We start from the raw sequence: 12185 nt of genomic DNA on the forward strand, positions 1-12185 counted from the left end.
TAAATTCTGGCGCTCAATGTATGATGATATTATCACCCGTTTCAAGTCTAGCTTTGCCATGCCTAATCTTAAATTATTCGATGATGAGCTTAAAAACTATGTTTTATATGAGCATGAGTTTCTATTCAATGTTGCTGCCTCATCTCTTGAGAAACACAAGCTTCTAATGCCTGATGGGCATTTATTGTCAGAAATAAGGAATAAACTTTTGAGAGAAGAACTTAACTACAATATTATATATCTTATATGTCAGCATTCATTAGCTTTCCCACAACTCAATCAATGTCAACTAAATATTTATAATTGTGTTCTTAAATCTATCCTTGAAAAAAGACAAGAACTAATTTTTGTTCAAGGCTATGGAGGGACATGGAAAACATTTTTGTGGCATACAATAATTAATCGGTTGAGATCAGATGGTTTGATTGTCCTTGCTAACGCATCATCTAGTATTGCATCACTTTTACTACCTGGTGGTCGCACAGCTCATTCAAGATTTAAAATTCCCCTTAATGTTTCTTATACTTCATCACGCAAGATTAAAAAAAAAAACAGACCTTGCACGACTTCTAGAAATGACCTCTCTCTAATTGTGTGGAATAAGGCTCCAATGAATAATCGATGTTGCTTTGAGGCATTGGACCGCTCACTTCGTGATGTCTTAACAAATGGTAACGAATTGCCCAATGATAAACCATTTGGTGGGAAGTCAATTTTATTCGGAGGAGATTTCAGACAGATTTTGCATGTTATTCCCGGAGGAACAAAGGAATACATTGTTCATATATCTCTTTGCAACTTTATTTTGTGGTCTAAATTTAAAGTTCTCAATCTTACAGAGAACACGAGGCTATCATCCAATGGACTTTCAGATGATCAAAAGAAAGAACTTGCTATTTTTACCAACTAGATTCTTACAATTGGTGATGGAATTCAGCAGGATATTTTGTTCCCTAATGATTATGATGCATCCATGATTAAAATACCACAAGATATTCTGCTTAAAGCTAGATTCGACCTTATATTAGCAATTATCTCAACAGTGTATCCCTATGTTTGTGACATCAATATTGATCCATGTTATTTTAGAGAGAGAGAAATTGTAACTCCAAGAAATATTACAGTTTCTGAAATCAACGATTGTATCTTTAACATGTTACCAGGAATGAAGCGAATTTACCTAAGTACTGATAATGTTTGCAAAGTATCAAGGGATGACAACAATGCAGATATTTTGTATCCTGTTGAATTTATCAATCAACTTAAGTTCAATGGAGTGCTATCCCATACAATTTCCTTGAAAATGCACACCAATAATGCTTTTATGCAATCTTAATTTGTCAGCTAGTTTATGTAATGAAACAAGACTTATTGTTACACAACTTGTTGAGAGGGTCATAAAAGCTCAATAATAACGGGTTCTTTTATTGGCAATCGTGTTTTCATTACTAGGATTGTATTTCAAATAAATGATACAAAATGTCCATTCATAGTTAAACGATGATAATTTCCTATAAGACCATGTTATGCTATGACAATAAATAAGAGTCAAGGATAACTGTTGAAGGTTGTTGGAGTTTTTCTCAAGGAACAATTTTCACTCATAGACAATTATACGTTGCTCTTTCACGTGTTACCTCAAAATAAGGACTTAAAATTATCACATGCGATGCTAAAGGAAATCATTCAATCTATGCGAAAAACATTGTGTATGAGGATGTTCTTCGCTCTCTATCAATGTCATAATCTCTTGGAACCATGTGTTATTTATTTGCCAAGCTTTTATTCCTTTTTTTTTTTTTTTTTGCTTCTCTAAGGTAAGATAAAATTATTTGAATTGTTATTTTTTATTTGAGCATGTTTCCATTTGTTGTTTTCCCCCATTTATTTTAAGTAAAATATTTGCAATACATGCCCCACAATTTACCGTTCATATATTATTTTTGTTAATATTAACTTTGTTGTTTTTATCATTACTCCTAATTTTATTTTTTTATTAATCACTTGCAGGACAATGGCTCTACCTATAAAAAAGATTAAAAAATACAACTTCTACCCTTCATTACGAGCTAGAGCTTGTCGTGTTTGGATTGTTAAATTTAATGGCTAGCTAGCAATTTTAATTGTGTTTTTGTTAATAACCAGATAAAATTTATCATGAAAATATAACCATTGATGAATCTTATTTTCTATATATTTAAATATTTGGATAATACATCTCCACTCATTTCTAAATATATTTTTTACCTGACAATTTACCATTTTTTTTACTTAACCAAGGATAGTTCTTTGCTCCCAGGATTCCCCTATAAAAAACCAAGTTTCCTTTCCTTTTTAATTTGTTACTCTAGACTTTGTTATAGTTAAACTCACTCCTAGATCAAGAATTGTTTATTCAGTTCCTTGGAAAAACGTTTTCACTATTGAAATTGTAAAAAAATATAACATAGCTAATGATCATGTAAGAACAATGTATTTTTAACATTGAATGCTTTTTGTGTAAAAATATTATCAAAATTATATGCAATAGTCATCTTCTTTTACAATCACTGATATGAAATATCTGAATGTCGTGCCTATACCAATCCTCTTCCATATATTTCATATCTATATATAATTAACAATCAGCTTCGTTCTGTTCCTGTTTAAAAAACCAGACAAACCCTTTGCATTGCATTTGCTTTATATAATCCATAGAAAATTTTATACTTTCACATATTCCATTACTTGACATGATTTAGTTTTGAAAGTTTTATGATGCATTAACTATTAACTACACCAATTGAGTATGAAAATTTCAAAATAATTCCATATTACACCCATGGTTTACCAGGTATATTACACTCAACTATATACAAGAATTGAGAAGAAACCAAAAAGTATATATATCTTTTATTCTATACATCTTTTATATACAACTTTCATTTTTACAGTGATCTACAATAATTGATTATAATATATGTCCATCCTGCTAGGAATAATGCTTTACCTTAAATTAAAGACACATTTCTTAGCTTAGAAAATCTTTCTTAAAATTTGTATAGGAATAATTTACAGCCTTTTGCCTTAATATTCAAGTGGTGCCAATACCTCGCTTCCAAGGTAAAAAAAAATATTCTTTAAATAATTTATAAAACCTTATTACATACTGCATTAAAAATTCTAAACTTTATTGCATATTGCATTCAAAATTCTAATCCATTTGGTTGTTGACATGGTGAACAATTTTTTTTTTCATTCCAACATTAAACTTTTTTTTATATAGGTAGAGCTATTCAAGGTTTAGCTAAAATAAGGGATCTCCCAACATTTGCAACAACAATTATTGAAGGAAATCACTATGAAATCAAAGGATTTTATACTTATAAAAACAAAGAATAAACACAGTTGCTACCCATGATGTTGTAATTGATCTCAAATCTAACACAAACATTGCAGCCATTGAAACTATTCAGCCTTATGTTTCTAGATACTACTCCAATTTTATTGACCATGCACATATTATGACCATGTCAAAATGATCTAGAGCAAGGTTGTCAAAAACGCATTTTTGACACGGCATGGAAAATGCAAAATAAACTCGGATCGTAAAATCATAAAATCGCAAGGAATTTTTTTTTTCATATAGAGTTCAAGCACCTTAAAATACACGGTTCAAATAAAAATTCATACATAGTTCAAATACCTTAAAATATATAGTTCAAATATAAATTCATACATAATTTAAACAACTTTTCATTAACTAATAATTAACAAATTTAAAACAAACAATCTACTAGTGTTGAAACAATTCAAGAACCAATAAAATCATGAAACCATATAATTTTTTAATTATTACTGGATCACTTCTCTTAGAGGATTTATTTATATATTTAATTATTTACCGAAACCATTAGATATTTACAAAGAATCATGAACAATTAAAATCATGAAAACCAGAATTGTATCCTATATTATGTCTATTCTCCATGTAATTTTTTCTACTAATTAATGAAAAAATTTATGATTCTTATGGGAAAATTTTGTTTTAAGCTGGACATTTACTCTTAAAAAATAAGATACAATACATGCTTGATTATTTCCACACTAACCAAACATGCCCTATGTGTTCTTGTTCCAACAACCACACGGTGTGGTCCACACCTATTCAAAGAGAAAAAATAAAGGATCTAGAAAAGTCAAGACCACCATTCCCCCACCAACCATTACCTAGGCTGTTGCTATTGAATGCGTTGCTATTGGCTCAGCTGTTAGGACAAAGGCCGGACTAGGTTGCATCGAACGCCATGGTTTTTGCGAGAACAAGAACCTTCTCGAATCAGCAGCTATTGAAGACAGTGTTCGGGATTTTCCTATTAGCCCTGAGATAAGCATTTCTTTAGCTTCCTTCTTTGTGAACTGCGTATTCCTATTCTACGTTCGGTTCAAGTTTTTTTCGATAATCTCAGTTATCACGGAGGAAAAAAAACCCTCAAAAATCAAATCCATTGGCATCACCAAATCCCACATCATAAGATCTAGGATTAGACACCATGTCTGCAATAAAAAAAAACCCACCAAAAGCTTCTCCTAGCAACCCAGCCCCTCAACCCATCCCAAATCTATTCTTCTCTGGTGACCGCTACACTTCACTAGTGGTGGGTGGGTGCCCATGAACATGGATGTTTTGTATACTGGAGACTAGAGACAAATGAGATGGAAAGTGCTGAAAAGAGTCAGTAAATTTTGTCAAACTCGGTCCGAGTTTATCGAGTTTGACCGATTTTAACCGAGTTTGGTTGAGTTTCACTGAGTTTGTTGATTTTCGATTTTTTTACCCGATTTAGAACGTTATATCTGTGTTGACTCGTAAAATCGTATGATTTTACGAGTCAACTCGCGAGTTTGACAACCTTGATCTAGAGTTCTTACAGGTTTGTCATCTACTTCATTCATTTAACCTTTTATAAAACATATGTATTATTCAATTTAATTTGACAAGATCACTTAAAAATATTCATTTCTATTTTTTAAGATGTCCTTGGAAGACTTAAAACATTGCAGCCACTCGAACAAGTTATGGTTCATGGACAGATGCTTGAAGATAAAAGAGAATTCATGCTTAAGACCATATGGTAAGTTCAAAAATTAAATGCAATTACTTTACTTTTATCAAACTTATTGATAAAATTTGTTTTGTATTTTCTTTTCAAGTGGTAAGGAGCTTCAGATAACTCTTTTGGGTGATAGTGCCCAAGACTTTGATGAACTCGCTCTTCGCAACCTACTATCTCCAATCATCATTGCGTTTGCTGGATTTCATGTCACAGAATTTAAGTATAATTTCAACTTCCATTTAATTTTTTTCTTTAAAAAAAATCTTTCAGATTTTTATTCTTAGTCTAATCCAGCTACTTCCTTTTTTGTTTTATTAAAAAAAAACTCTTTTCTTCATAAGGAAAACCAAATCTTAACGGTATAGCTGCCTCTCTTTGGTACTTCAATCCAGACATACTAGAATGCTTAGCATATAAAAATTTATAAATTATCCCAACATCAACCATCTCTCTTATGCTTTACCATTATCAAATTTTTTTCTAACTAATTTTTTCACCATCTTTTTGCATCAATTCTACATTCAGTTTTGCACGACTACCTGTTGAAATCCAACAACTCCCCTAATCCTCAAATGTTATTTTGCTAATGGAGGAACAAATCAAAGAAAATAGGAGAACAATGCATAAGATTCTTCGCATGAATCCTTATGAGCACAAGGTTATTTTTTTCACCCCTCTATTATTAACTTTGATAACATGCTTTAACTTCTTCATATTCAATTTCATTTAACCACACCCCTCTAACATATATTTCATTTGTGTTACCAGCACTTGAGATTCAGCTGTCAAGCTTTGATTGTTAACTTTGATTTTTTCAATTAAGCTGTCCAAAATGCAATAAAAAACTTAATAGCGGCGAAAACAATTACACATGCATGGATCTTGATACTATTAACTCTATTCCAGTTCCATGGTAACTTATCTAATTTCTTAACTAAGACAATATTAAGTTGTTAAATAAAAAAATGCAAACAATACATGTTCCTTGGATACAAAATCATACACTCCTTATTAATGAACATGTCATCAATTTTATATCATAGGTTCCGTTTAGAATGCATTGTTACTGATGGATAAAATGTCATTAATTTCCTTTTATTTGGAAAAACAGCTGAGAATTTTTTTAGATCATTAGCCCACCATTATATCTATAATAAAAAATTTATTGATCCATCAATTATTATGCCTGTCATAACAGCTAAGTTAAATAAGAGCATGATTTTGCAGCTTCGTTTTGGTGCTTTCAAATCCACCACCAACAAATGTGAGATTATCATAACTAGGGGTCTTCACGGCCCAATTTTAACCCTAAAATACAACCGAACTGGAAAATAATATTCTTTAATAATACAACCCAGACTAAACAAAAAAGCAGTTCAAACCGAACCAGTTTTGTTCGGTTCGGGTCGGTTTTTTAGCCAGAAAAACCGGACTCTTCTATGGTAACGACGATAACCAATGTTCACTCGCTTCCCCTTCCCCTTTCAGGTGATGTTAAGAAATATTTGTATATTAATAATCAAACTATACAATTTTGACACAATAGAATAACTTCTAAAAGCCCTCCTTGCCTCTGGGCTTACGATCTGCAAGGAGGGTGACTGTCAAAAGCGTATAGCTTGGATAACCATTGTTCACTCGCTTTTGGGGCAAAGGAAAGGGAAATGGGAAGGGGGTGGGGTTGCTGAGAAGGGGGAAAGGGGAAAGGGGAAAGAGAAAGGCTGAGAAGGGGAAAAAGAAAGGGAAGGCTAGAAAGGGGGAGAGGGGAAAGGGTAAGGCTAGGAAGTAGGAAAGGGAAGGGAAGGCTAGAAAGGGAGAGGGGGAAGAGGGAAAGGGGAAAGGGAAAGGCTAGGACGTGGGAAAGGGAAGGGGAAGGGGTGGCTGGAAAGGGGAAGGGAAGGGGAAGGGGCGGCTGGAAAGGGAGAGGGGGGTGGTGGCTGGAAAGGGAGAAAGTGATTTAGGGTTAGGGATGGTTTGTTTTATACCTTTCTTTAAACCAGTTCGGTTTGGTTTGGTTCAATCAGTTTAAGCTGTTTTGAACCAGAACTGAACCGGACCGGGTGATTTTTTTTATTTTTTAATCTGTTTATTCGGTTTTTTCGGTTAATTTTTTCTTGGTTTTTTCGGTTTAATCGGTTGGTCAGTTTTTTTGAACACCCCTAATCAGAACTAATATCTTTGATGACACCACAACTAACAGCATCCATCCTCTCGAAACACCACCTACAAAAGCTAAATTATCTACTACATCCAAGACATCTACTCCATTAAGCTCTACGAAACAGGTTCTTATAGATCTATGTACTCCAGAAAATATTATCACACAAATCAAAATTGTTCCTAATTCCTTGAAGACATCATCCTAGAACACATCACCAAACAACGAAACAAGCCTGAACTGTGGAGCACGACATGCACTTGATTTTGAAACTACAGCACAACTTAGGCAAGTTTACCTTTCACCACACACTTTCTTTATAAAAAAATTTTGTCCTTGACACATGCTAAATTAGATGGTTTTTAACCTATAGTTCTTCCGTCATACATCTCCTTAACTCGATTAAAAGTCATGAAAATGAGCTTGCCAACGCAATTAAAGCTCAAGGAAGTCTAGAGAGCATAGCTACATTTGATCACTCACTTCCACCTCTAAAAAAACAACGAACAACATCCTCATCACCCTCAAAGGTTTGATTTTTAACCTCACATTCTTTCATTGCTTCTTATTATTATTTGTAAACTATGCCTGCAACTTTTTACTCTTTTTTAGATTACAAATCATTGTCACATATGATTATTTCCTTGGTGGATGCCATGAGACTTGAAATCAATAGAACTTTAAATAAAGTTTTATAATGGCTATATAAATTGTACATAAGGTAATGTTAAAAAAAAATTAAACACATGTGATTTTTATTTTCTTGCCTCATCCACACATTTAACTTCATATAATTCACAAATATTGATAGAATTTTCAACATTCAATTCCATCTGCAACACAGAATAAAAAAACCAAAAACATTTTTTTGGAGACTATTTAACATGTAAAAAAAACATTAACTAAAGCATCAAATTATAGCAAACTCCTTTTCTTTTATTGTACAAATTATTATTCCATGTTATTTTATATTACACATGCTTACAGCATACAAGTTTCACACATCCTTTCTTCTTCTTCTTTTATGTTATTTCTTTCATTGTCTTTCCATCACAGGAGAACTAGCAATTTATGTACTAATGACTTGGATTTCTGCAACAAGAAGATGATTGCTACCTCTGTAATTTTGATATAATGTGCAAACAACATTGTCCTTTAAGTGCTCAATAATCTGGCAACCTATTCACACTTTTACTTTTGTTTATAACTTTATCTATATTATCAGACCTTTAATATTAGACTTGCCTGCAATTCTCTTTTGTTATTACCTAGCAATCTCATCTTTTCCATGGATGTTATTTTCATCCTAGCAAAAAATATTGCACCTCCATACTTTGTCGCCTTCCATATACCCTAGACTTGGTCCTCTGCCAAGTCCAAGTACACTAGACTTGGCTTAAAATGATTTTCTAATAATATAATTATTTTATCAAATTACACTTAATTTTAAATTTATTTTCATTTGCAAATTACATACAAATTATAAAAAAAGTTTGACCCCTCCCTCTAATTTTTTTTTTTTTTGTATTTTGAATTTTGAGGACTTTTATTGAATTTAAATGCGTCTCATAACTCTAAAGAATTGGAGGAGGAGTCTTTTCCATTTTTGTATCTAGATTCAAGAGATGAGAGAATTAAGAATACCTACCCGAAAGACTAATCAAATTCATAATGATGTACCAGAAAATACAACATTTTTGTTGCTTGACCAACCATCAGGAGAAAAAAAAACAATATGTGTCAAATTGTCCTGTAGACTTGGGCATCTGTCAAGTCCAATTATCCCATGCACTTGGATGCTGTTGTCGACTTGGCCACCAGCCAAGTCTAGGTGTCCCTTGGACTTGCCCGGCTCTAAAGATCAGGTGCCTTGGACTAGGCTACCTGTTAAGTGCAATTACCTTGAACTTGACCGTTGCCATGTCCAAGAGTAATGGTTCCGACATGCATGTTGCACTGCTGCTACCTTGGACTTATCCCACTCAAAAAAAGATAGGTGTAATTTAAAAGTTAAAATCAATTATTATTAATATTATTTTTATAATCATTAAAATTATTAATATAATCATTAATAAATTTGAAAGAAATATTATTGATAATTTCATTTAAAGGGTAAAATTAATAATTATAATAATTATTATTATTAGTAAATTAAAAAACTATTATTACTATCAAATAAAAACCATAAATATTTTTTAAAAAAAGATTAAAAAATATAACTTAAGCAGATAAGTCAAAAATTATTATTAAATTTTTTAAAATAACATTATTACTACAAGAACTATAAAAATGGGCGAGACAGGTTTAATATTATTATTAATATGAAAAATATTATTATTTGTATTATAATGTTATTATTTTTATTATAGTTAATATTATTTCTATAATAATTAATCAATTTGAATGGTCCCGCCACAGAACCCATCAACCTTGGATCTAAAAGCAGGACAAATTAGACATGGATCTTAACGCAGGACCTATTAGACCTGGGTGCTGCTGGGGAACCCAAGAGAATTAGGTCTTACTGCAGTGCCCATTAGCCTTAGGTCCACACGCGGACCTAAGATAATTAGGTCCTAGCACCTGACCCATTAACCTTGGGTCCCCACACAAACCCAGTGAATTGGGTCCCCCTTCAGGAACCAATTTTTTTGGGTCAGCCTAGGACCCAATTTTCTTGGGTCTGGAGGCAAGACCCAAGGCACGCGAATTGGGTCCCCTATCAGGACCCAACTCTCTTGCTTTAGCCTAGGACCCAATTGCCATGGGTCAAGTGGCAGAACACAAGGTTAATGGATCCTAACTCCACGACCCAAGGCTAATGGGTCCAACATCAATACCCAATTCTTTTGGGTCCCCTATTAGAACTTGGATAAAGACACTTGGCGCTAGAGCTGCCAAGTCCACGTGTCCCGTGGAGTTGGCCGCTATCGAGTCCAAGTTCCATTGTATTTGTACACCTGCCAAGTCTATGTCAACTCCTCGCTTTACATTAGCGGACCTACAAGTCGGGCCTCTTCCAGACCCACAAGTAATTGGTCCATCATCCGCACCCAAACGTAATGGGTCCATCTTCGAGACCCAAATGTAATGGGTCCTGCGTCCATGCACAAGACCCAAGGCTGTTAGGTCCATCAACAGGGTCGGACCTAAGAGAGGTGGGTACGGACACCGACCCCATGTATTTTTGGTGTTGCGCTAGTACCCAATTCTCTTGGGTCTGGCGTCAGGATTTAAGACTAAGGGGTCCAGGCAACTGGACCCCAAACTGACAGATTCTGCAGCAAGACCCAATTCGTTTGGGTCTAACGGCAGGACCCAAGGCTAATGGGTCCTAGGCTGAACCAAGAGAGTTGGGTCCTGACAGGGGACCCAATTCGCTTGCCTTGGGTCTTGCCGCCAAACCCAATTTGTTTAGGTCCGCGTGTGGACCCAATGCTAATGAATCAGTCGTCAGGACCTAATTCTTTTGGGTGCTCGGCCATGATCCAATTCTCTTTTCTCCTGCGGTAACACCTAGGTCTAATGGGTCCTGTGTCGGGATCTAATTCTCTTGAGTCTTAAATTTTAATGATTTTTTAATGAAAATAAAAGGTGAGCCCGCGGCGTAGCGCAGGCCATCTAACTAGTAATCAACCTATAACCATCATAGTATAATCAATTAATCCACCACAAAACAACCAGTTCATCAATTAATCTCTAAAAATACAACTTCAAACCCTAAACTTTAACAAATTTAAAATCAAAGCTAAAAACCACAATTAAACTCATTCAAATTTAAATCTTACCTTAAACACTTAATTTCTTCAATTCTCTTCCCTTTCCTTTTGTCCTCTCTTCCTTCTGCTCCTTTCTTTCACTCCTCCCGATTCTCTCTCTCTCTCTCTCTCTCTCTCTCATATATATATATATATATATATATATATATATATATATATATATATATGTATACACATACACACTGAAACATCCCTCTCATTTATACATAAAACCTACTCTTTCAAGGGCATTGTTGCCATTTCCTCTTAAATTTTTCTTCTTATTTCAAAACATTACATATCAGACCTGGTAGTTAACTTTTTTGGATAGTTTTGATTGTTTGTTGTTAGTTCAGAGCATCTACTCCAGGTATTCTTCTGATGATTGTTGCTGTAGGTATGAGGTTATAAGAAGTTTCATAACTTGAAAAGCATGCGTTGAAGTCTGTGCGAATGAAGATATTAGATGCCTTAATCACACACAAACAGGTGTTTCACTGTCTTCGGTGACTCAAATATAAGTGGAGGCCACTGCCATTGCGCTGGACAGGTGATTATATTGTTTAGATTACAAATGGATGCCTCGGAGTATGGTAATAGTTTTTTAAAAAATATTTTTTATTTAAAAATATATTAAAAATAAAAATTTTTATTTTAAAAAAATTATTTTTGATATTAGTATATCAAAATTATTTAAAAATATCAAAAAATATTAATTTGAAGTAAAGAAAAAAAATTAAAAAAAAATTATTTTTTTTCAAAAACACTTTTAAAAAGCAAAAATAAACAGGGATGTCAAATTAAAGCAACACAGAGCTGTTTTGAACTTTATTTTATAAAAATAATATTTATTTTGAAACAATATTTCTAATATGTTTGGAATTGCATAATATTATTTTCTTTTTATTTTATCCAATCAGTTTCATATGTGGTTTTATTTTTATTATCTTTTATTAATTTTTATAAACAAATTTGATAGACATAAACGAGTAAGTGTCTCATTTTACGGGATTAAATATCTTGATCTACCTCACTATCTTAATTTTTCTAATTTCTCTTTTAGTTATTGCTAATGATTTTTTTCATTTACATACATAGATAATTATCGATTTTATTTAATTAAATGTTTCTATAAAAATTTTAATTTTCACTTTGAATTTTTTTATGTTAAAA

Source organism: Populus nigra, chromosome 7 (genome assembly GCF_951802175.1).
Source record: "Populus nigra chromosome 7, ddPopNigr1.1, whole genome shotgun sequence".
Classification (NCBI taxonomy): Eukaryota; Viridiplantae; Streptophyta; class Magnoliopsida; order Malpighiales; family Salicaceae; genus Populus; species Populus nigra.